The 25,800-nt window shown below is 38.0% G+C and overlaps 1 protein-coding gene across 6 annotated transcripts in view; it reads right to left on the bottom strand.

The window, feature by feature from the left end:
- The window catches only part of LOC104091606 (F-box/kelch-repeat protein At3g06240-like), a 126,146-nt gene that overhangs the window by 28,592 nt on the left and 71,754 nt on the right, over nt 1–25,800 (bottom strand). The gene's annotated exons all lie outside the window — the stretch shown is intronic.

Below are 25,800 nucleotides of genomic sequence, written 5' to 3'. Positions count from 1 at the left end.
ACCCGACTTCTGTTAAGAAAATAGTTAGATTGAACAACTTGGTCCTTTTGTTATTTAATTTATAGATAATTGATATTCGGCTAAAAAATATGTATATTTAACCATTGTTTCCTCATATTCTAGTACTTTTAATCATTTTTTGATTATTAATTATATAACTTTATGTTTAATATTATATTTTAATTGTGAAGGAATAAAACGGTGTGAAAATAAAAAAAAAAATTGGAATAAAATTGAATAAAACGCGGAAGAAAAAAAAGGAAAAAAATAAAAAAAAAAGACAAAGGGGGACACCCTTTGGTATTTGTTCCCCCCCCCCCAAATGAAAGACAAAAAAAGAGAGAGATAGAATTCAAACAAAAAGAATCAAGAAATTCGTACTTTGAACATGAAACGTTACTGCTCGAAGTGGGGACTTGTCCTATTTCTCCCGGGACTTGGTTATTTAAGAGGAACTTTTGGCGAAGGGAGAGCACAAAGCCGCCGTGGAGGCCGGGTTTTATATTTTCTTCCACCAAACTTAGTAATTTTTATATTTCTTTGTATGATTTATTGTTTGGCTGCCATGTCTATGTGGAGCTAAATTTCACGTTCTAGGGTTGTAGTTCTTTTATGACTATTGTCATTCAGATATCGATTTTGCTATCTTGATTTATCATATTGGTTTAGTCATTTAATCTTGTACTTAATTATTTAATTGCTTTATCACCAATTGAATACTATCTACGAATCTAGAATTGAACTCGAAAGTGGAAATTCTTGATTGCATATAGGATTAAGTAGAGCAAGTTTTTGAACCTGGGTATCGGGGAATGGATTCGCGGTTAGGATAGACATATACCTAATTGCTTTTGCTTGATTGATTTAAATGAATTATAAATGCGTTCATTTTAGTTCTAATTCCATATACATATAGGCGTGTCACGACCCGAATTCCCACCTTCAGGATCGTGATGGCGCCTAACATTCCACTTGCTAGGCAAGCCAACGTTAAAATAATCTTAACTATTTTTAAGAAAATTTAATTAAATAAAAGTCAATTACTGAAACAAAGTGCGGAAGATCATAAATACCGAATTATCAAAATACATCCCCGAATCTGGTGTCATAAGTGCACGAGCTACTAGAATAATACAAATAAAGGTTTGAATAAAATTCAAACTGTTTGAAAGATAATACACAACTGAGATAAAATAGAAGGGGACTTCAGAACTGCGAACACTGTGCAATTATACCTCAAGTCTACTCTGAGTAGCTGAATCCGAGCACGTCTATGGTACGCTACTGGGACTAACTCCAAATCTGCACAAGAAGTGCAGAGTGTAGTATGAGTACAACCGACCCCATGTACTCCATAAGTGTCGAGCCTAACCTCGACGAAGTAATGACGAGGCTATGACAGGACACGTACGGAAACAACCTGTACAAGTATATATAAATACGAAGCAACAATAAAATAATAAATAACACTTTATAAATTTGGGAGGGAACATGTCAAGGGGGTTGAAATAATAATTTCAGCAGGAGAATTATCACTTAGCAGCCAAATAATTCCTCAACAACAAAATGAGCAACTGATGACATGAAAATGACACGGCACCACCATTCGTGCTTTTACTCTCATTCCTCTCATAAACTGATAATTAAATAATAATAATTGACACGGTATCACCCTTCGTGCTTTAACACTCTTTTGGCACGACATCACCCTTCGTGCTTTTACACTCTCTGAAAATGATACGGCATCACCCTTCGTGCTTTTATACTCACAAATGACACGGCAACACCCTTCGTGCTTTTACACTCTTCCTTACCATGACAATGATATTATAAATAATAAAAATGGTACGGCATCACCCTTTGTGCTTTTACACTCTTCCTTACCATGAAAATAATAATATAAATTTGAAAGAGTATTTAAATGCGGGAATATACACTTATCAATCAATTCAATACCAGAATACCGACTTCACCTTCCAAAATATTCAACAATAATTAAATGAATACAAATTTCACGAATAATGATCAAATAATCAATAATAAACTTAAGCAGGAATATCTTAATTAAATAGGCAATTATTCACAATAAACAAATTTCACCCGCATGCTTTGACTCAACCACAACACATAAGTACTCGTCACCTCACATATACATTGTACCCGCACATTAAATCACGTAGCAAATAGACAAATAAGTCATACTCCCTCAAGTCAAGGCTAACCACGACACTTATCTCACTTTGCAACCAAATTCAAGAATACAATAAACCTTTGTCTCGCGTATTCGCATCCAAAATCCTAAAATCTAGTCATAAACAATTCAATATACTCAATACAAATTATAGAAATTAATTTCATATGAATTTACTAATTTTCCGGATTAAAATCCGAAATTCATCTCAAAAATTATCAGTGGGGCCCACATCTCGAATCTTGAAAAAACTTACGAAATCCAAACACCCCTTCCGAGACGAGTCCAACTATACAAAAATTATCAAATTCCGATATCAAATGGACCTTCAAATCTTAAATTTTTATTTTTGGAAAGTTTTACAAAAATTCCAATTTCTTCCATCTAACTCCGAAATAAATGATGAATATAGACTTAGATTTATGAAGTATAAACACTATATGATAAAGAACACTTACCCAGTTCGAAATCGTGAAAAACTCCTTTGAAATCGCCCCTAAACCGAGTTCTAATTGAGGGTTTGTGAAAAAATGGGGAAAATCCCATATAAGTCATATTTTGTTCAGGTACAGATGTCGCATTTGCGACCTGGGATTCGCAAATGCGAGCCCCGCAAATGTGAATAATTCATCGCAAATGCGAGAATCATCACACCTCTGCTTTCTTCGCAAATGCGAACTCTGGCTTGATCCCAAATGCGACCCAGTGATCGCAAATGCGAAGAATCCCCCTCCCAGTTCCCTATCGCAAATGCGAACATAAGGTGGCCCAGCTACTCGTCGCATTTGCGATGAGTAGCTCGCAAATGCGAACCCCTCAGAGGTCGCAAATGTGATGCCTGGTATCGCAAATGCGATACCAGAGTCCTGCACCAGAACTGGAAATACCAGCAATGTTCTAAGTCCTATTTTCACTCCGTAGCCTATCCGAAACTTACCCGATCCCTCGGGGCTCCAAACCAAACATGTACACAAGTCCTAAAATATCATACAAACTTGTTCGCGCGATCACATTACCAAATTAATACCTAGAACTACGAATTGAACACCAAATGAAATGAAATTTTGAAGAAAACTTTGGAACTTCTATTTTTACAACCGAACGTCCGAATTACGTCAAATGAACTCTGTTTCTCATCAAATTTGACAAACATGTCATAAATATGGTATTGGACCTATACTGAGTTCCGAAAAAAAAATACAGACCCGATATCCAAAAAGTCAACTATCGGTCAAACATTTCAAATTTATCAAGCCTTAAGATTTTGGATTTCAACAAAGTCCGATATCTCGGGTTACGGACTTCCGAATTCGATTCCGGACATACGCCCAAGTCCCAAATCACGATACGGACCCATCAAGACCGTTAAAATATGAATCGAGGTCCGTTTTCTCAAAACGTTGTCCAAAGTTAACTCCAATAGTTTTCAAAGCAAAATTTTATATTTTTCACAGTTTTTAACATAAAAGCTTTCCGGAAACACGCCCGGACTGCGCACACAAATCGAGAAGGGTAAAAATGAGATTTTTAAAGCTTCGAATCACAGAATTAGGTTTTAAAACATAAGATGACCTATCGGGTCATCACATTCTTCACCTCTAAAACAACCATTCGTCCTCGAACGGACATAGAAAAGTACCTGAACCGGTGAAAAGTTCGGGATATCTACTCCGCATGACCGACTCGGACTCCCAAGTAGCTGCCTCGACGGGCTGACCTCTCCACTGTACTCGAACTGAAGGATAACTCTTCGATCTCAACTAACGAACCTGTCGGGCTAGAATAGCCACCGGCTCCTCCTCATAGGTCAAATCCTTGTCCAACTGGACAGAGCTGAAATCTAACACGTGGTACGGATCGGCATGATACTTATGGAGCATGGACACATGGAATACCGGATGAACTGATGATAAATTGGGTGGCAACGCAAGCTTGTAAACTACCTCACCCACTCTCTGAAGAATCTCAAAAGGTTCGATGTACCTAGGGCTCAACTTGCCCTTCTTTCCAAACCTCATCACACCCTTCATGGGTGATACCCGGAGTAACACCCGCGCTCCGACCATGAATGCAACATCACAAACTCTACAGTCGGCATAACTCTTTTGCCTGGACTGAGCTGTGCAAAGTCTATCCTGAATAATCTTGACCTTATCCAAGGCATCCTGCATCAAATCTGTACCCAATAACCGAGCCTCCCCCGGCTCAAACCATCCAACCGGCGATCGATACCGTCTACCATATAATGCCTCATAGGGAGCCATCTGGATGCTCGACTGATAGCTGTTGTTGTAGGCAAACTCCGCAAGCGGCAAGAACGGATCCCACGAACCTCCGAAGTCTATAACACAAGCGCGGAGCATATCCTCCAATACCTGAATAGTGCGCTCGGATTGTCCGTCCGTCTGAGGATGAAATGTTGTTGTCAACTCAACCTGCGTGCCTAACTCGCACTGTACTGCCCTCCAGAAGTGCGAGGTGAACTGCTTACAATCTCGCGGATGTAAATCTCTGCCAACTGCTCTGAAGAATAGGTAACTGCCACAGGAATGAAATGCACTGACTTGGTCAGCCTATCCACAATGACCCAAACTGCATCGAACTTCCTCTGAGTCCGTGGGAGTCCAACAATGAAATCCATAGTGATACGCTCCCACTTCCACTCAGGAATCTCTATCTTCTGAAGCAAACCACCAGGTCTCTGATGCTCATACTTTACTTGCTGACAATTTAGACACCGAGCTACATATGCAACTATATCCTTCTTTATCCTTCTCCACCAATAATGCTGCCGCAAGTCCTAATACATCTTGGCGGTGCCCGGATAAATAGAATACCGGGAATTGTGGGCCTCCTCTAGAATCAACTCACGAAGTCCATCCACATTAGGTACACAAACACGATGCCGCATCCTCAAAACTCTGTCATCTCCAGCAGTAACCTGCTTGGCACCACCGTGCTGCACTGTGTCCCTAAGGACCAACAAATGAGGGTCATCATACTGCCAAAATCTGATGCGCTCAAACAAAGAAGACCAAGCAATTGTACAAGCTAGAACACGGTTGGGCTCTGAAATATCCAACCTCACAAACTGGTTGGCTAAAGCCTGAACATCTGATGCAAGCGGCCTCTCACCTACTGAAATGAATGCAAGGCTGCCCATACTCATTGCCTTTCTACTCAAGGCGTCGGCCACCATATTGGCCTTCCCAGGGTGGTACAAAATAGTGATATCATAGTGTTTCATTAGCTCCAACCACCTCCTCTGCCTCAAATTGAGATCCTTTTGCTTGAACAAATACTGAAGGCTCTGATGATCCGTGAAAACCTTACACGACACGCCGTAAAGATAGTGCCTCCAAATCTTCAGCGCATGAACAATGGCTGCCAACTCTAAGTCATGGATAGGGTAATTCTTCTCGTGAACCTTCAACTGCCGCGATGTATATGCAATCACCCTGACCTCCTCCATCAATACCGCACCGAGCCCTATACGGGACGCATCACAATATACTGTATAAGATCCTGAACATATGGGCAACATCAACACCGGCGCTATAGTCAAAGCAGTCTTGAGCTTCTAAAAGCTCGCCTCACACTCGTCTGACCATCTGAACGGGGCACCCTTCTGGGTCAATCTGGTCAATGGGCTTGCTATAGATAAAAACCCCTCTACGAACCGACGATAATAACCTGCCAAACCCAGAAAACTCTGAATCTCTGTAACTGAAGTAGGTCTAGGCCAATTGTGAACAGCCTCAATCTTCTTAGGATCCACCTTTATACCTTCTGCCGATACAATATGCCCTAAAAAGGCAATTGAGTCTAACCAAAATTTACATTTTGAAAATTTGGCGTATAACTGATTATTTTTCAAAGTCTGAAGCACACTCTGAAGATGTTGCTCATGCTCCTCTCGACTGTTGCATTAAATCAAGATATCATCAATGAACACAACCACAAAGGAATCCAAATAAGGCTTGAACACTCGATTCATCAAATTCATAAATGTTGTTGGGGCATTTGTAAGCCCAAATGATATCACTAGGAATTCGTAATGCCCATACCGAGTCCGAAAAGTTGTCTTAGGGACATCGGATGTCCTAATCTTCAACTGATGGTAACCAGACCTCAAATTGATCTTCGCAAATACCTTGGCACCTTGAAGCTGATCGAATAAGTCATCAATTCTTGGCAACGGATATTTGTTTTTGATAGTGGCCTTATTCAACTGCAGATAATCTATACACATCCGCATAGAATCATCTTTCTTCTTTACAAATAATACTAGTGCACCCTAGGGTGAGACACTAGGTCTAATGAATCCCTGATTAAGCAAGTCTTGTAATTGCTCCTTAAATTCTTTCAACTCCGGTGAGGCCATATGGTATGGTGGGATAGAAATGGGCTGAGTGCCCGGAGCTAAATCAATACAGAAGTCAATATCTCTGTCGGGTGGCATCCCCGGCAAATCTGCAGGAAATACTTCTGGAAATTCACGAACAACTGGTACTAAGTCCATAGAAGGAACATCCACACTGGGATTGCGAATATAAGCCAAATAGGATAGACACCTTTTCTCGACTATATGTCAAGCCTTCATATAAGAAATAACCCTGATGGTAGAATGACCAGGAGTTTCTTTCCACTCTAATCGAGGTAACCCCGGCATGGGTAGGGTCACCATCTTGGCATGACAATCCAATATAGCACGATAAGGTGACAGCTAATCCATACCCAAGATGACATCAAAATCTACCATATCAAAAAGTAGAAGATCCACACTAGTCTCAAGAGTCCCAATAGTAACCACATACGAACAATAGACATGATCTACCACGAATAGAATCTCTTATTTGAGTGGACATACAGAGAGGAGCACTCAGAGAATCACGAGGCATCACCAGATATGAAGCAAAATAAGAGGACACATAGGAATAAGTAGATCCTGGATCAAATAGAACTGAAACATCTCTATGGCAAACTCGAACAATACCTGTAATCATGGCATCGGATGACTCGGCCTCAGGCCTAGCGGGAAAAGCATAAAATCGGGGTTGGGCCCTACCACTCTAAACTACGTCCCTGGGACGGCCTCTAACTGGCTGGCCTCCACCTCTAATGGCCTGACCTCCACTTATAATGGTCTGACCTCCACCTCTAGCTATCTGACCCCTACCTCTAGCTGGCTGAGCAGGCGGCGAAGCAACCGATGCTGGAATCATAGCACGAAAACCCTGCCACTGCATGCTGCCTAAGACCTGGGGGAGAATCTAGCAATGTTCCTCAGATCACAACAAGTATAACAGGACCTCGGCTCTGTGATTGCTGACCCTGAAATTATCCCTATCGACCTGAGTAACCACCCTGAAAACTCTGGATCGGAGGTGCACTGATAGGAGATGGTGGTGCACCATAGGATGCCTGGAGCGCTGAATGAAACGGCCTGGGAGGATGACCCCTACCAAAATTACCCCTTCCTCCAGACGAGGCACCACTGAACCCATCGAACTGACGAGGCCTCTTATCAGACCCTGCCCTCTCTCCTGTGCAAGAACCATCTCAATCCTCCTAGCAACATTAGCAGCCGCTTGAAAAGAAATCTCACTTCCGGTCTCCTTGGCCATCTGAAGCCTAATAGGGTGAGTAAGTCCCTCAATAAACGTCCTCACTCTCTCTCTCTCTCGGAAGGAAGTAAAAGGAGAGCATGACAGGCTAGATCCACAAAACAGGTCTCGTACTGAGTAACAGTCATACTGCCCTGCTGGAGATGCTCAAACTACCTGCGAAAATCCTCTCTCAATGTGATAGGGAGGAACTTCTCTAGAAATAGCCATGAGAACTGATCCCAAGTCAGTGTAGGAGACTTCGCTGGTCTGGTCAACATAAAATCTCTCCACCACCTCTTAGCGGAACCCGTTATCTAAAATACTGCAAAATCGACCCAATTGGTCTCAACTATACCCATATTCCGCAGCACCTCATGGCAGCGGTCAAGCTAATCATGTGGGTCCTCAGAAGATATACCACTGAAGTGAACTGAAAAGAGCTTAGTAAATTTATCCAGTCTCAATAAGGCCTCAGAAGACATGGCGGCCCTATCACCGGCCTTTGCCGCAATAACTGGCTGAACTACCCCAACTGGTGGGGCTGCTCGAGCCTGATACTGGGGAGACATCTGCACCGGAGCGGGAGTAGTGGGAATTTGTGCTCCTCCCCCAGCCTGTGAGACGGCTGGTGCCACTAGAAACGTACCATTCTGGGCCACGCCCTCCATAGGGCTCACCAAACGGACTAGGGCGTCCTGAAGCACTGGAGTAGCTATGAATCCTTTTGGGACCTGAACTGGTCCAACTGGTAAAGTCTGAACTATAACCTCCTCCTGAAGATCCACCTGAGGTTCTACGACAGGTGCTACTTTTCAAGCTCTAGACTGAGCTCTACCTCTGCCTCTGCCTCTGCCTCGGCCTCTAGCACGACCTCGGCCTCGACCTCTACCCCAAGTCATAGTTGCCACCGGGGGCTCTGGTCCCTGTCTATCAGTAGATGTATTATATGTTCTCACCATCTCCGAGATAATAAGAATAGAATGGTTCAATCATCAATGATAGAATAAGATCGCACGACAGATTAAGAAAGAAGTGATATTGTTCCTAAACTTCATAGCCTCTGAAAGATAAGTACAAACGTCTCTGTACCGATCCTTTAGACTCTACTAAGCTTTCTCATGACTCGTGAGACCTAAGTAACCTAGTGCTCTGATACCAACTATCACGACACGAAATTCTCACCTTCAGGATTGTGATGGCGCCTAACATTCCACTTGCTAGGCAAGCCAACGATAAAATAATCTTAACTATTTTAAAGCAAATTTAATTAAATAGAAGTCAATTACTGAAATAAAGTGCGGAAGACCATAAATACCGAATTATTAAAATACATCCCCGAATCTGGTGTCACAAGTGCACGAGCTACTAGAATAATACAAATAAAGGTGTGAATAAAATTCAAACTGTTTGAAAGACAATACACAACTGAGATAAAATAGAATGGGACTTCAGAACTGCGAACGCTGTGCAGTTATACCTCAAGTCTCCTCTGAGTAGCTGAATCCGAGCACGTCAATGGTACACTACTAGGACCAATTCCAAAATCTGCACAAGAAGTGCACAGTGTAGTATGAGTACAACCGACCCCATGTACTCCGTAAGTGTCGAGCCTAACCTCAACGAAGTAGTGACGAGGCTATGACAGGACACGTACGTAAACAACATGCACAAGTATATACAAATACGAAGCAACAATAAAACAATAAATAACACTTTATAAATTTGGGAGGGAACATGCGAAGGGGGTTGATATAATAATTTGAGCAGGAGAATTATCACTTAGCAGCCAAATAATTCCTCAACAACAAAATGAGCAACTGATGATATGAAAATGGCACGGCACCACCCTTCGTACTTTTACTCTCATTCCTCTCATAAACTGATAATTAAATAATAATAATTGGCACGACATCACCCTTCATGCTTTAACTCTCTTTTGCCACGGCATCACCCTTCGTGCTTTTACACTTTCTGAAAATGACATGGCATCACCCTTCATGCTTTTACACTCACAAATGGCACGGCAACACCCTTCGTGCTTTTACACTTTTCCTTACCATGACAATGATATTATAAATAATAAAAATGGAACGGCATCACCTTTCGTGCTTTTGCACTCTTTCTTACCATGAAAATAATAATATAAATTTGGGAGAGTATTTAAATGCGAGGATATACACTTATCAATCAATTCAATACCAGAATACCGACTTCACCTTCCAAAATATTAAAAAAAAATTAAATGAATAAAAATTTCACGAATAATGATCAAATAATCAATAATAAACTTAACCAGGAATATCTTAATTAAATAGGCAATTATTCATAATAAATAAATTCTACCCGCATGGTTTGACTCAACCACAACGCATAAGTACTCTTCACCTCATATATATACGTTGTACCCGCACATTAAATCACGTAGCAAATAGACAAATAAGTCCTACTCCCTCAAGTCAAGGTTAACCACGACACTTACCTCACTTTGCAACCAAATTCAAGAATCTAATAAACCTTTGCCTCGCGTATTCGTGCCCGAAATCCTCAAATCTAGTCATAAATAATTTAATATACTCAATACAAATCGTAGGAATTAATTTCATATGAATTTACTAATTTTCCGGATTAAAATCCGAAATTCATCTCAAAAATTATCAGTGGGGCCCATGTCTCGAATCTCAGAAAAACTTATGAAATCCGAACACCCGTTCCGAGATGAGTCCAATCATATAACAATTATCAAATTTCGATGTCAAATGAACCTTCAAATCTTAAATTTTTGTTTTTGGAAAGTTTTATAAAAATTTCAATTTCTTCCATCTAACTCCCAAATAAATGATGAATATAGACTTAGATTTATGAAATATAATCACTATATGATAAAGAACACTTACCCAGTTCGAAATCATGAAAAACTCCTTTAAAATCGCCCCTAAACCGAGTTCTAATTGAGGGTTTGTAAAAATGGGAAAAATCCCATCTAAGTCATATTTTGTTCAGCAAGCAGAGGTGTGAACTCTTGCTTGATCGCAAATGCGACCCAGTGATTGCAAATGCGAAGAATCCCTCTCCCAGCTCCCCATCGCAAATGCAAACTTTGTATCGCAAATGCGAACATAAGGTGGCCCAGATACTCTTCACATTTGCGGTGAGTAGCTCGCAAATGCGAACCCCTCAGAGGTCGCAAATGCGATGCCAGAGGCCGACACCAGAACTGGAAATACCAGCAATGTTCTAAATCCTATTTTCACTCCGTAGCCTATCCGAAACTCACCCGAGCCCTCGAAGCTCCAAACCAGACATGTACACAAGTCCTAAAATATCATACAAACTTGTTCGCGAGATCAAATCGCCAAAATAACACCTAGAACTACGAATTGAACACCAAATCAAATGAAATTTTTAGAAAAACTTTGGAACTTCTATTTTTATAACTGAATGTCTGAATTACGTCAAATCAACTCCGTTTCTCACCAAATTTGACAGACAAGTCATAAATATGGTATTGGACCTATACCGGATTCCGGAACTAAAATACCGATCCGATATCCGAAAAGTCAACTATGGGTCAAACATTTCAAATTCATTAAGCCTTTAGCTTTCAAATTTCAATAAAGTCCGATATCTCGGGTTAGGGACTTTCGAATTTAATTTCGGGCATACGCCCAAGTCCCAAATCATGATACGGACCCACCGGGACCGTCAAAACACGAATCCAGATCTGTTTGCTTAAAACATTGACCAAAGTCAACTCAAATAGTTTTCAAAGCTAAATTTCATATTTTTCACAGTTTTTAATACAAAAGCTTTCCAGAAATACGTCTGGACTGTGCAAGCAAATCGAGGAGGGTAAAATGATATTTTTAAGGCTTCGGATCACAGAATTAGATTTTAAAACATAAGATGACCTATCGGGTCATCACAAGGCGTTAGGTTAGCTTGAATAAGCGAGTAAGAAGTCGACAGATTCTTATGAGCAATATTAACCATGTTATCTAATAAACTTGATAAATTAGTTAGTCAATTCAATTGAAGAATATAATAGGAATGTTAGATAGCCCATAACCCTAGATCGTTTTCAGCACATTAATAATATAAAAATCTGCTCTTACTCGGCTTAAAGTTCATTAGTTATTTTCTTTTTAGTTTAATTACTTTAGCATCACTACTTTTGGGTTTAATCTTTATTCAGATAATTAGGATAGTGTGATCTAGTTAATAGTTGATAACAAGTCCTCGTGAGTTTGGCACTCTATCTTATCACTTTATTATTTGACGGCCGCGTATACTTGCGTGTTCGTTTGGCCGCAATAAATTTTTGGCGCTGTTTCCGGGGACTTAGAATTAGCTATTTTTCTAGATTAGACATTTACTTTTTATCTATTCAATCTTTTGAGTGGAATATTTATAATATGTGTGGTGGTCAAGATGATCATTGGGATAGTTGTTCTAATTCTTTTCATCCTTCTATGTGCCCTTATTATGATGTTTCTAACAGTGTTTATGAGTTTGATAGGAGCAATGAAGTGCATGATATTGAACATGATGCATATATTAGGGATATTTTGAGAAAAGTAGAAGAGCAACAGGATGAACGCAAAAAAGATATGAAAAGAATGAAGGCAGCAATCACAAAAATAAAGTCCAATATGGAAGAATTGAATGAAGAGAGTGAGTTCCAACAAGAGAAAAATTTTGAAAAAGAGGAGATTTTGAGCCAAACTTAGCTAGTGGAACAAGCTGAAAAATTGAAAATATATGAGGCTCAACGTGAGGAAATTACAAATGAGATGAGAAACTTTATAAAAGGAAGAGCTGAACTGGGACATGAGATCGATAAATTTGGCACTATTATTCACGACTTAGAGGCTCAATTGAATGCAAAGGTTGATGCATCTAACGCCCAACAAAATAGTAATGAGTTGTGTGAAGCTGAAAAGGAGCTTCTACGCCAAATTGAGGAGCTAAAAGTGGAGAGCCAATCTTTCGAGCATATTTTTATTGATGATGCCCATGTTGAGAAAAATACACTAGAGCCATGTGAGGAAATAGATAATATTATATTTGAAGACTCTTGTGCATGTAAATATGAGAATGTAAAGAGTACTACAATTCTAGAGTTAGGGTGTATTGGTCCTCATTCTATACATTTTTCAATATTGTATTTGGATGATGGCATAAAAATCGAGTCATCTGAGCCTTTGGAGGAGCCAATGGATGAGGCACGGGGTGCTTACATTCTTGAATTCGTCGTGCCAGAGAGACAGAATTACATACCTCATCCGAAGGCCAAGAAGTGTAGAATGAAATATTGGTTGCTTGGCACAATTAAATTCGTCTCACCGCCCCGGGAGCATAACAGAAAGTTTGAAGCCAAATTAGGGGCTCAATTCATATGTTCAAGGTGGAAGCAAAAAGTGGTTCAAGTCGTGCCGCGACTTTAAATTAGGCGCTTGTTGCGAGGCAACCCAGCTTTACTATTTTTTTTTTATTTTTGTTTATTATGTTTCTTGACTTATGTTCACTTTGTGCTTAATGCTTAATATCTCGTGATTTTATGAATACTTACATTAGTTTGAGAGTCGGAATGAGACCGTCCTTAGTGAGTCATGTGCCATGTATGGTGAGGTTTTTGTGTAGTCCATATTTTTGTGATTGAGTCTAGAACTTGCCCGGTATGTGAGTTAAAGCAAAATTTTAGGCGATGCTCGATGAGAAAAATGATTTTAGGCTTTCTTTGATCTTTTTGAGCTTATTGCTTATCACAAATAACATTTATCCTTAGTTAACCCTTTTGAGCCTATAAATTTTTATTTGGCACCCACATTACAAGCTTATACCCTTTTTGCTCTTAAATGATATTGTTTTGATCCTTTTACCTTTTAAAGCACTTTAATTGTGAAATGAGGGCTAGAAGAAGTAAGAAGGGAATTTGGGGAGCTTTTGAATGGAACCAATGAAAAGAAGAAATGTGCACTTGTGTTGTAAAGAATACACCACTAGGGAAAATTGAAGAAGAAAAAATTGTTATTGAAAAGAAGAAAATAAAATAAAATATATATATATATATATATATATATATATATATAAAGATACATAAATTGACATCTTGTCCTTGCTAGTGAATATGAATTAAGATGGTGCTTAAAGAAAGAGGGAATATTTTTGGGGGTAAATTTATTTGTGAATTGAAGTTGGGATTGAAACATTTGTGCTTAAAGTTAATTTTGTGATGTGTGAAAGTGCTTAGGAGGGTTAGCCACTATTCCTAAAATGTATCCTACCCGTCCCTTAGCCCACATTACAACCATAAAAAGTCCTAATTGATTTTAGATCGAGTGAGCTTATATTAGTGGATATTTATATTAAAGGCAAGCCTATGGTACCAATTACATGCATGTGACTTATGTTGTGAGAGTGAGCGATTTTCTTTGATATATATGAGTCCTTAAAATATATTTGACCATGAGATTCGGATGTGTAGATTCAACTTACTCTCTTTGCTTTTGTTGTGAGGGCATATAGTTTCACGAAGGATATGTAACGTTATTAGACTTCTATATGATGTTGGGTATTCAAGCCTTGAGTGCACTGTGACAGTGAGTCGGTTTTTGAGGGTAGGATTGTTATGAGCACATTGTCTTTATTGTGAATATTGTTGAAGAATGGCATAAGAAAAAGGAAGTGTAAGTGATTGCATATGCTACAGTTTAATTGTTGCTATCAACCATGGTCATTGGTGTAGTGTGCTTCAAAGGTGTAAATATGAAGTGCTCAAGAATAATGTGAATTGTTGGTTGACTCGAGGGAGAGCAAAAGTTTAAGTGTGGAATGGTGATGTTCAGCTAAAAAATGTGTATATTTAACCATTGTTGCCTAACATTCTAGAACTTTTAATCGTCTTTTGAGTATTAATTATATTACTTTATGCTTAATATTATATTTTAATTATGCAGGAATAAAGTTGTGTGAATATGAAGAGATTTGGAGCAAAATTGAATAAAATGCGGAAGAAAAAAAAAGTAAAATAAACAAAAAAGAAAAAGGGGGGACACCCTTTGGTATTTGTCCCCCCAAATGAAAGACAAAGAAAGAGATAGAATTCAAACAAAAAGAAGCAAGGAATTCGTACTTTGAACATGAAATGTTACTGGATTTAGCGCCAGGGCCAGCGCTAGGCGCTGCCCTGGAGCTAGAAGCGAGGACTTATCCTATTTCGTCCGAGACTTGGTTATTTCAGTCCTACACGGTCCCAACTTGTATAAAAGGGGTCTTAAACCTATTTTGGGGGAGAACATTTTTGAGAGAAACTTTTGGCGAAGGGAGAGCAAAGAGTCGCCGTGGAGGCCGGGTTTCATCTTTTCTTCCACCAAACTTAGTAATTTTTATGTTTCTTTGTATGATTTATTGTTTGGCTACCATGTCTATGTGGAGCTAAACTTCACGTTCTAGGGTTGTGGTTCTTTCATGACTATTGTCATTCGGATATTGATTTTGCTATCTTGATTTATCATATTGGTTTATTTATTCAATCTTGCGCTTAATTATTTAATTGCTTGATCACCAATTGAATACTATCTACGAATCTAGAATTGAACTCGAAAGTGAGAATTCTAGATTGCAGATAGGATTGAGTGGAGCAAGTTCTTGAACCTGGACATCGGGGAACGGATTCGCGGTTAGGATAGACATATACCTAATTGCCTTGCTTGGTTGATTTACATGAATTATAAATGTGCTCTTGTTAGTTCTAATTCCATAGACATATAGGCGTTATGTTAGTTTGAATAGGCGAGTAAGAACTCGACAGATTCTTATGAGCAATATTAACCTTGTTAACCAATAAACTAGATAAATTAGTTAGTCGAGTCAATTGAAGAATACAATAGGAATGTTAGATAACCCATCACCCTAAATCGTTTTCATCACATTAATAATATAAAAATATGCTCTTCCTGTGCTTAAAGTTCATTAGTCATCACTACTTTTTGGTTCAATCCTTGTTTAGATAGTTAGGATAGTCTGATCTAGTTAATAGTTGATAACAAGTCCTCGTGGGTTCGACACTCTATCTTATCACTTTATTACTTGACGACAGCATATACTTGCGTGTGCGTTTGGCCGCAACAATAGTAACTTCAATTTTTCGAGTGTACATTTAGCGCATATATATATATATATAATAGAAAAGTTTGCCGGTGCATTTGCACGGGGCCAACATAAGTGAAAGGTAATATTGGAAAATTTAGCTCCATGTATATATATATATTTATATATATATATATATATATATATATATATATACACACACTAGAAAAGCCAACATAAGTGAAAGGTAACATTGGGAAATTTAGCTCCATGGTAAATATGCCTTCGTAGTATAAGGTTGTTGAACAGCCACTAAGATCAAACTTCACATAGTTAAAGTGACGTAGATACTTTGTACGTATAATCATTATGGAATTAATCTATGTACAAACTTGAGTTTTACAAAAAGAAATCTTCCAAAGTTACTAAATATGCATGGGCGGACCCACGAAGGATCAAGCGGGTTCAGTTGAATCCGCTTCGTTGAAAAATTATATTGTATATATAGATAAATTATATTTATAACAAACATATTCTTTATATAAATGATAACTTGAACCCACTTGACACAATTGTGTTGTCGGTCAAGTTGGTTTAGCGGGTTCAAAATATACGGATAGTATTGAGTTCGAAGCGCTTGGTCCAATATAATTTTAGCGGAAGGAGTTTTACGTACTATCATAAGGCAAAGACACTTTGTCCCTTCTGAATTTATTACTCTCATATCCTCTCCTTTTTATTATTTTACTTTATTTTGTTTGCTTGAAATCAATAATAATTACTCTATACTTTAATTTGCTTTAAAAAATTAAACCTATCTACAACATGAATTTTGATTCAAATTTTAATGATATTTATTCAAATTATGTATTTGTTACTTTAATTTAATTTTAGTCTATGTTGAAATGTCTATCTGTTCTACTAAAATTTCGGATTTGGTATATAACTCTTTTTCACAAATTATTGGAATTATTTTAGTATTTATAAAAAAAAGTATTCTCTTTTGTTTAGAATTAACAACTTCTAACACAATAACAAGATAAAATCTAGATTTTATATGAATATCTTAGAGCTAGTACTTTTTATAAACTGAATTTCTTGAAATAAAATTTGTTAAATTAAATAGATAAATTGGTAAAAATAGAAACATATAACTTTTTGTATCTTTTTAAAATATTTTTAACTTTGTTAAAACTATAGAGCGCGACTTTAAAATGACTTCATTTTGAGAAAAAAAAGTAATCAAATCGTATATGCTTGTCATACCCAACACCGATTATACTCATGCCTATCGTTATTTTTTTTAAACCCGCTTGTGCAAAATCCTGTGTCCGTCGCCGTAAATATGCATGTTGGACATATTGAAATGTACAGAACAAAGTAGTCAGTTTTCTCTCTTCTATCTTCTGCTTTCCTGCAGATTTGCACAAAGATTCTCCCAATTCCTTATGAAGTTTTCTGGCTCATTTAACTTCCACTTATTTTCCAAAAAGTTGGTGCATCCTCCTTGCTTGTAGAATTTGTATATGCAGAATAAAAATTACACAGCATCAGAGGGTAAACTAATTAAGCTCCAAAAAGTTGGTGCATCCTCTTTTATTTTGTAATACACGCATCCACTGGATGGTTTTGTTATTAATACACCACTTACTTCATCAAAAAATAATAATAAACCTTCAAATATTTTTCACCTCCTAACTTTTCCCTTCAATAATATATGCAAAGCGAAGAGAGGAATTACTTTACGTGTTAAAGAGGAAGCAGATTTCGGTAAATCACTCCATTTGAGTAGAGTGAAATCCAACTTCTTGCAGTTTTTCCTTGAGTTATTTCTTTTGAACATATTGTACATAAAAGTAGCCTATTATAGATGCACAATGATGTACATAAAGTCTTTTCGTAATGGTTAACCAGACTTTTTATGTTTTGTTGATCTAGAACATCAATTGTAGATGTACATGTATTAATTTGATATCCATGGTTAATAATGACGCACGCGTTTGAGTTTAAATTGCTCCTTGTCCTCCAAATGGACTATTGAAAAAATATAGGTGACAAATTTTGCAATAGTGCTCATGCAGGGTTGAAATATCAAGCTTGTTTTGTCTTTTAACGGTCCTGATTTAATTTCTACATAAGTAAACCAAATGCAATGTACTTGTCAAATTAATCTAATGAGCGAGAATGAAATCGACAGACCAATAGAGAGAAGAGAAGCTGAAGAAAATTTGAAGAGAAATTTATGAGATTCTCATTTCTTCTGCATGCTACGGTGAGTGGTGTACCTCATATATATATATATATATATATATATATATATATATATATATATATATATATATATATATACACACACACACAAACTAACTAACTACCTCTTTAACCGACTAAGCTAACTCCTAACATAAATAACTGACTCATTAGCTAACTAACCAACTATTACACACTAGCTTGTTATGCTCTCAATACTCCCCCTCAAGCTGATACTTTGAATAGATTTTCAACTCCAAGTTGATTCAACAGAACTGCATGTTGTGCCTTCCCAATGCTCTTAGTCAGCAAATCTGCTAGTTGATCCTTTGTTGAGAGATGATGAGTTGTGATTAGTCCTTGGCTCAGTTTTTCTCTCACAAAGTGACAGTCTATGTCTATATGTTTGGTTCGTTTATGAAATATAGGATTTGCTGCTATTTGGATGGCAGCTTTGATGTCACAAAACAGATCAACAGGCTAGTGCAGTTCAATTCCTAGTTCCTTAAACAGACCTATCAACCATGTAACTTCATCCACATAGGATTCCATGCTTTTGAATTCAGCTTCAGCTGAACTTCTAGCTACAGTTTCTTATTTCTTTGACTTCCATGACACTAAGGCTTCTCCAGATTTCACAAGATAGCCTATAACAAATCTCATGGTCTGCAGGCAAGAGCCCCAGTCAGAATCACAGAAGGCCTGCAGATGCTTGGTCTCTTCTGATGGCATTAGAAGTCCCAGACCTGGTGATATTTTCGGATATCTAACAATCCTTAGAGCAGCTACCATGTGTGATTGTTTTGGGGCATACATATACTGGCTCAACACCTATACTCCAAATGAGATATATGGTCTATTCATATTCAAGTACAAAATTCCGCCTACTAGCCTTTGATATTCTCCGGCATCATTTAGTATAGGATCTTCATGGCCTGCACCTTTGTTAAATGTTCTGTCATACTCGATTGAAGTAAGTTTTTGATTGCACTCCAAAGTAGTACCAACTGTCTTTGCTCCTCCTAAGCCAAGTTCAGAAATTAACTCCAAAGAATACTTCCTTTGACAAATGTGTATTCCTTTTTTGACCTAGCAAATTCAATAAATAAGAAGAATTTTAGTTCCCCTAGGTCTTTCATCTTGAACTTCTTCTGAAGGTTTTCCCTTGTTTTGATTAATAGATCATTATTGCTTCATGTGATGATCAAGTCATCAACATATATTAGGATCACAACTATATCACTCCCTAGCTTCTGTGTGAATGGTGAGCAGTCAAAGTGGCTTTGAACAAACCCCAACTGTTGCAGAGCTTAAGTCAACTTGAGATTCCACTGTCTTGGTGCTTACTTCAGACCATACAGTAATTTGTGTAGTTTGCACACTTGTTTGGTCTCCCCCTGTCTAGCAAACCCATCTGGAATGGTCATGTAAACCTCTTCTAGCAGATCTCCTTGCAAGAAGGCATTGTGAACATCCATTTGATAGATGAACCAATGTCTAGAAGTTGCCACAGCCATTGCTGACCTAACAATGACCATTTTAGCTACTAGCAAAAATATTTCTTTGTAGTCCAACCCTACTTGTTGACTATAACCCTTTGCTACCAATCGTGCCTTGTACCTCTCCACTTCTCTCGATGACTTATATTTAACCTTGAACACCCATTTGCATCCAATGAGAGCTTTTCCCTTAGGCAAGTCCACAATGCTCCAAATTTTATTTTCTTCCTGCAATCTCCAATTTCATAGCATCAATCCACTTTGGATCTGCAACTGCTTCCTTATAACTGGAAGGCTCTACAATAGAGGAGTAGGAGTTTAAGGCAGCCTTATAGGAGGGAGTCAAATATTCATAACAGGCATATGATGATAGAGGATAGGCATAATTAGATTTTTTGGTAGTGACAAAATCCTGCATCCACAGAGGTTGTTTAACAGTTCTAGAGGATTTTCTAAGTGCTTCAATTTATTGTTGCTCAGGACAGGTATTGAACTGATGACAGAGTCATCAACTGCTGTGTTATCAGGTGCAACTGGACATATAGAGTGATCCACTGCAGTGGAAGGAATTGGAGATGGAGGAATTGTAGATGAAGGCATGTCTGTGTCTAATTATTCTTAAGTAGGTGGAGCAATTGTTGTGTTATCAGGTGCTGTGTTTGGCAAACGTTTTGGATGATCAGGTGAAGGTTCTAACACTGGAAACAAAGATAGTGTAGAGGGTGTAAAGTGTTTAAAAGGGAATAGGTCTTCTCTAAAAACCACATTTCTACTGACAAAGAATGATCTAGCATGTAGGTCATAGATTTTATAACCCTATTTGAGTGGAAGAATACCCCATTAAGGTAGAAGGAATGGCTTTTGGTGACATTTTATCAGTAACACTTGGATTTGATGCATAAGCAAGACAACCAAAGGTTCTCAAGTGGCCAAGGTTAGGAGGATGTGAGTGTAACATTTCAAAGGTTGATTTGTTCTGTAAAATGACAGAGGGTAACCTATTGAGTAGATAGATAGCTGTAGCAGCACATTCTCCCCAGAACTTCACAGGTATAACTCCTTGAAACCTGAGTGGCCTAGTCACATTCAGAATTGACCTATGATTCTTCTCTACTACACCATTCTACAGAGGTGTATAGACACAGGAACTCTGGAGCACAATGCAATTTTCCTTATTCAACTCATCAAACTGAGAGTTAAAAAGTCATAGCCATTATTTGTTCTCAAAATCTGAACATTAGAATAGAACATATTCTTTACTAAAGCCAAAAACTGTTTCACAATAACATAGGTTTCAACTTTATTATTCAACAAGAATATCCAGGGATACCTGGAAAAATCATCCACTAGTGTTAGAAAATATCTCTTACCATCATGTATAGGTACTCTATATGGACCCCAAACATCATATGTACTAGCTGAAAAGATTTATTTGGACTAGTAGTGCTGATAAAAAATGAGAGTTTTGACTGTTTTGCAAGTGGACATACAGTGCAGTGATGATTTTTATCTAATTTGGGCTTCTCAAGGACTCTATTTTTCTGAGTACATCCAAAGGGGCATGACCTAGTCTATTATTCCATACAGATAATGGAACATTAGCAGACACAGAATCGCAAGCTTCTCTGTTAGACTTCTGTAACTGTAATTGTGCTGATAGTTGAACTTGTGTTAAGGTTGGCTTCAAGTAGTATAGGCCACAGTCTTCTCTACCAATCCCCATCACCTGTCTACTGAAGAGGTTCTAGAAGAGGCAGAAGTCAGGAAAAAATGCCACACAGCATTTTAGTTCCTTTGTCAACTATGAGACAGATAAAAGGTTAAACTTGAAGTCAGGAATATGCAGCACATTTTGAATTTCCTGACCCCTGAATATACTAAATGTCCATGTGTTTGAAATTGACACCACATTACTAGTTGGTAGATGCACTTTTCCATCTTTTAGACTAGAGTCTTTGTCCAAATTGTTCAACAAAGTAGAATTTGCTACCATGTGATTAGTAGCCCCAGTATCAATTATCCACATATCATCAAATACTCTGGATAGGAAGGAAAATATACATGCTACTTTATTCGTACTATTCTAGAGTAAAGTAGGGTGCTGAGATGGGTGGTGGTATCAATTGGGTTTTGCCACTATCATCATGGTATCCTCCACTGTTGTTACCTGCAAAAGTAGCTGCTGAAAAGGACTCATGGCCACCAGTAGTATGCATCGGTGATCCAGTATTATGTCCATATCCTCCATTATTTCCTGCAAAGTTAGTTGCAGGAAATATGCCTCCCTTCTTCTTATGCTTAAAATCAACAGGATAACCATCCAATTTATAACAATTCTCTCTAGTGTGCCCTTTGTAGTTGCAGTAGTCACAGATAAGGTTATAATTCTTTCTAGGTTTCTAATGAAATCCACCTCTAGCGGACACAAGAGCAGTAATATCATGGTTCTCTATAGGCACATTTGTGTGTACAATTGTCCTATGGCTTTCCCTTTCCATTATCATAGAATAAGCCTTGTTAACAGAGGGAGCTGATATCATTATGAGCAACTGACTTCTAGCTTGGTCATATGATTCAGTGAGCCCAATAAGGAATTGTAGAAGCTTCAATCTCTCCATGAACACAACAAATTCACGAGATTTCTCACAGTCACATCCAGGGACTAGAGCTAAACTATCAAACTCTGCCCCACAGTAGATGCAGCTTTGAAAAGTAGGAAGAAATTGAGCTAGTATCTTGATTGATTGTAGTAATGTCCTTATGAATCTGAAAAATTCTGAAGAGATCAACCTTATCGAACCTCTCTTTCAGATTATTCCACACAACACTTGTATTTGAGAAGTAAACAATTTCACTGAGTAATTCCGGTGATACGCAGTTTATTATCCACGATAGCACTATTGCATTACATCTCTCCCATAGATGCACTAGATTTGGATCATAATTTTCTCGCTTGTATGTACCGTCTATAAGCCCTAGCTTATTTTGCCCTAAAATAGCGATTCTCATTGCGTGACTCCACACCGAGTATTTTTTTAGATCTCGTAGTTGTAATGAAATCAAAATTGCTCCTGAATTATCATTTGAATTCAGGAACAGAGGATGATTGTGACTTAGCTTCTCAGGAACTTCATTATCGATTTCCGCCATTGTTGAGCTTCACCCACAAATACAGAGCTGAGCAGTTTAGACTAGAGCAATTGGCTCTGATACCATGTCAAATTAATCCAATGAGCGAGAATGAAATCGACAGAGCAATAGAGAGAAGAGGAGTTGAAGAAAACTCGGAGAGAAATCTATGAGATTCTCATTTCTTCTGCATGCTACAGTGAGTGGTGTACCTCATATGTATACACAAACTAACTAACTACCTCTTTAACCGACTAAGCTAACTCCTAACATAAATAACTAACTCATTAGCTAACTAACCAGGTATTACACATCAGCTTGTTATGCTCTCATCAATACTTTCCTGCAACTATGAAACTGAAGGTACGTGCATCGACGACCTTTTGAATTCTCCATTCAAAATACAGGACAAGTGCATATCTTCAAGGGTTATCCTGCCCAACAGAGATGACTTCACAAGTTAATAATGGATGCGACTTAGTTATGTTTAACCCAAAAACTGATTTTAGAATAAACAATTGAATTTATATTATAAAGCCTCTAGCAAACAGATTTATCCGAAATGCGTTTAATGAAATAAAGAACTATAATGATAAGAAAAGCAGAATTTATATTGAATATTGCCCCTCGATGTGGCTAGGCAAGAATACAGTACAATTCTTCGAGGATATATTTGAATTGATAACTTGCAAGATACTGTATATAGTCTGGTGTGTGTAATCTAGAGTGTGTATTACAAGTGCATGAAGTAAAATATTTATAGCCTATGTGGGATGTGACCGTTTCGAGGGTCACGCCTACACGTTGCATACGGGATGATCTGAGAAAATTGGTAATGTCAAAAATGTGATTATAGCATAAAGATTCGACTCACTAAAGTATATGAGACATTAGTCATTCCATGGAGTGACCAATCCATATTGATAGGTAAATCTTTATAAACTTTTAATCAATATTATGTACGCTGAATGAAAAAATATATAGGCTTTATCTCAGTTTTGTCATTGTCATGTGAAGCTTAGACTTGGTTGTCGGCAATCCGTTCTATTGTTGCTATGGCAGTCCTGTGAATTCTGTGCAATTAACATAGCGCTCTTTATATATCTTTTAACTTAAAAGGCCGATGAAATAACTGGAATCTTTTTTAATCCGGTTATCGTTTTAATTACATCTTTATCTCTTGATGAATATTATATTTGACTTGGCAGCTGCAGAGGAGAATCGATTTGGAGTGTATTTACCATGCATCCCTCTGGACGAGATTCGCACATAATGCATGCGTCTTGTAAGAATCACTTTGGTTAAATCATAAAGAAGTTGCTTGTCAAGCACATTTTTATTGTTGTCAGACTTGCTTATCCTGAGATAAATGTTGAAGGAACAAACTATATGGTGCTCTCACAAACTTCGGAAAATTCATATGTGCATTAATTGGCAAATGGAACCTTCAACTTTATCAGAAAGTTCTTGGGCTTTATAATTTAATTCGTCTTACCAATAACTGGCAAACTCTTCTACTTCTCTGTTATCCGAAAACTATGTAACAAACTACATGGATCTATGTGATTCAATTTGACATCTATCAATGAGTTCATTGCGGGAAATATATGCATCCGATGCTAAGCTTGATTATTGGTAGTTCTTCAAGCAAGGTAAATGAAGAAACTAAAGTATTTGCCTACTGTTCTAGGGAATTGAAGTAGTATCATGACAAATGAAAGTTGTAAGTATAGATGCCATTGTCAGGACCCAAAACTCAACCTGTCGTGATGGCGTCTATCATGGTACTAAGTAAGTCGACAACTCAGACATTACCAACACTTTCAAATTTAAAATATTCTAAAACAGGTTTAAATAAGTAAAACTCTCATAAAACTGGATAAAATAACATAACTCAATAAGGAAGTTCCCAAAATCAGGGTGTCACTGTGTACATGAGCATCTATACAACACAGGTCTGAAATACTGTCTAAGAAAAACTGAAACTGAATAAATAAGACTGAGGGATAGGGGAGGAGAGTCAACGTCTGCGGACGCCGGGGCAGCTATCTCGATGATCTCCGAATGACTGAACTCTGAAAATCAACAACCGACGTGACCGGAAATACCTGGATCTGCACACGAAGTGCAGGGTGTAGCGTGAGTACAACCAACTCAATAAGTAACAAATCTAACCTTTGGACTGAAAGTAGTGACGGGCTCGAACACTACAACCCACATATGAAATTAACAGCACGAAAATTTACAGAAAATATGACAGTAATAACTCAGAAATTCATAATCTGCAAGTAACAGTACAAGAATTTAGTCATGCTTCCAGGTTTAATAATTAAACTCAAAACAGGTAAAATATGCCAAGTCTGAATGATATGAGGAATATGACATCTCTGTACCTACATACCAATGTGCATATCGTGTGCGATACAATACAACAAAAACCTCGCGTACTCACACTCTCGGATTACTCAACCTGACTGTCTCAATTCTCACTTATCACGCTCAATCACTCAGCACTGTACGGGGCAGAGCCAGCCCAAATGCAAATGAATCAATAATAACTTCGCTCACTGTGGGTGTGCAGACTCCGGAGAGGCAGATCCAGCCCAAGCGCTATAATAAGCCAAATCCATGCATAAATCAATAAAGTCTGTTGCGGCGTGCAGCACGATCCCATAAATGTCACTCACAAACAAGCCCTCGACCTCACTCAGTCATCAATCTCTCCAGTCTCTCGGCTCACAACACTCATACTAAACATCCAAATCAATGATACAAGATGTGACTATATACTGTAACAGAGACTAGGATATGATATGCAATGATGAATGCGACTGAGTACATGACATCAACTAAGAAAATAACTTAACAGCAAAGTTCGACCACTATGGGTCCCAATAATATCAGTTATTAGCCTAGACATGTTTTCTAGCATAAATCACATCTCAAATGCTCTACCACATAGAGTACATCAATGATGTTTAGATAAGATATCTACACAGTTCCATGGAATCGACTAAATCATAATTACTACGGT

This window comes from Nicotiana tomentosiformis, chromosome 2, assembly GCF_000390325.3.
Source record: "Nicotiana tomentosiformis chromosome 2, ASM39032v3, whole genome shotgun sequence".
Taxonomy (NCBI): domain Eukaryota; kingdom Viridiplantae; phylum Streptophyta; class Magnoliopsida; order Solanales; family Solanaceae; genus Nicotiana; species Nicotiana tomentosiformis.
Note: the sequence above shows the minus strand (reverse complement) of the source record. Positions and strands in the feature narration are given on the sequence as shown.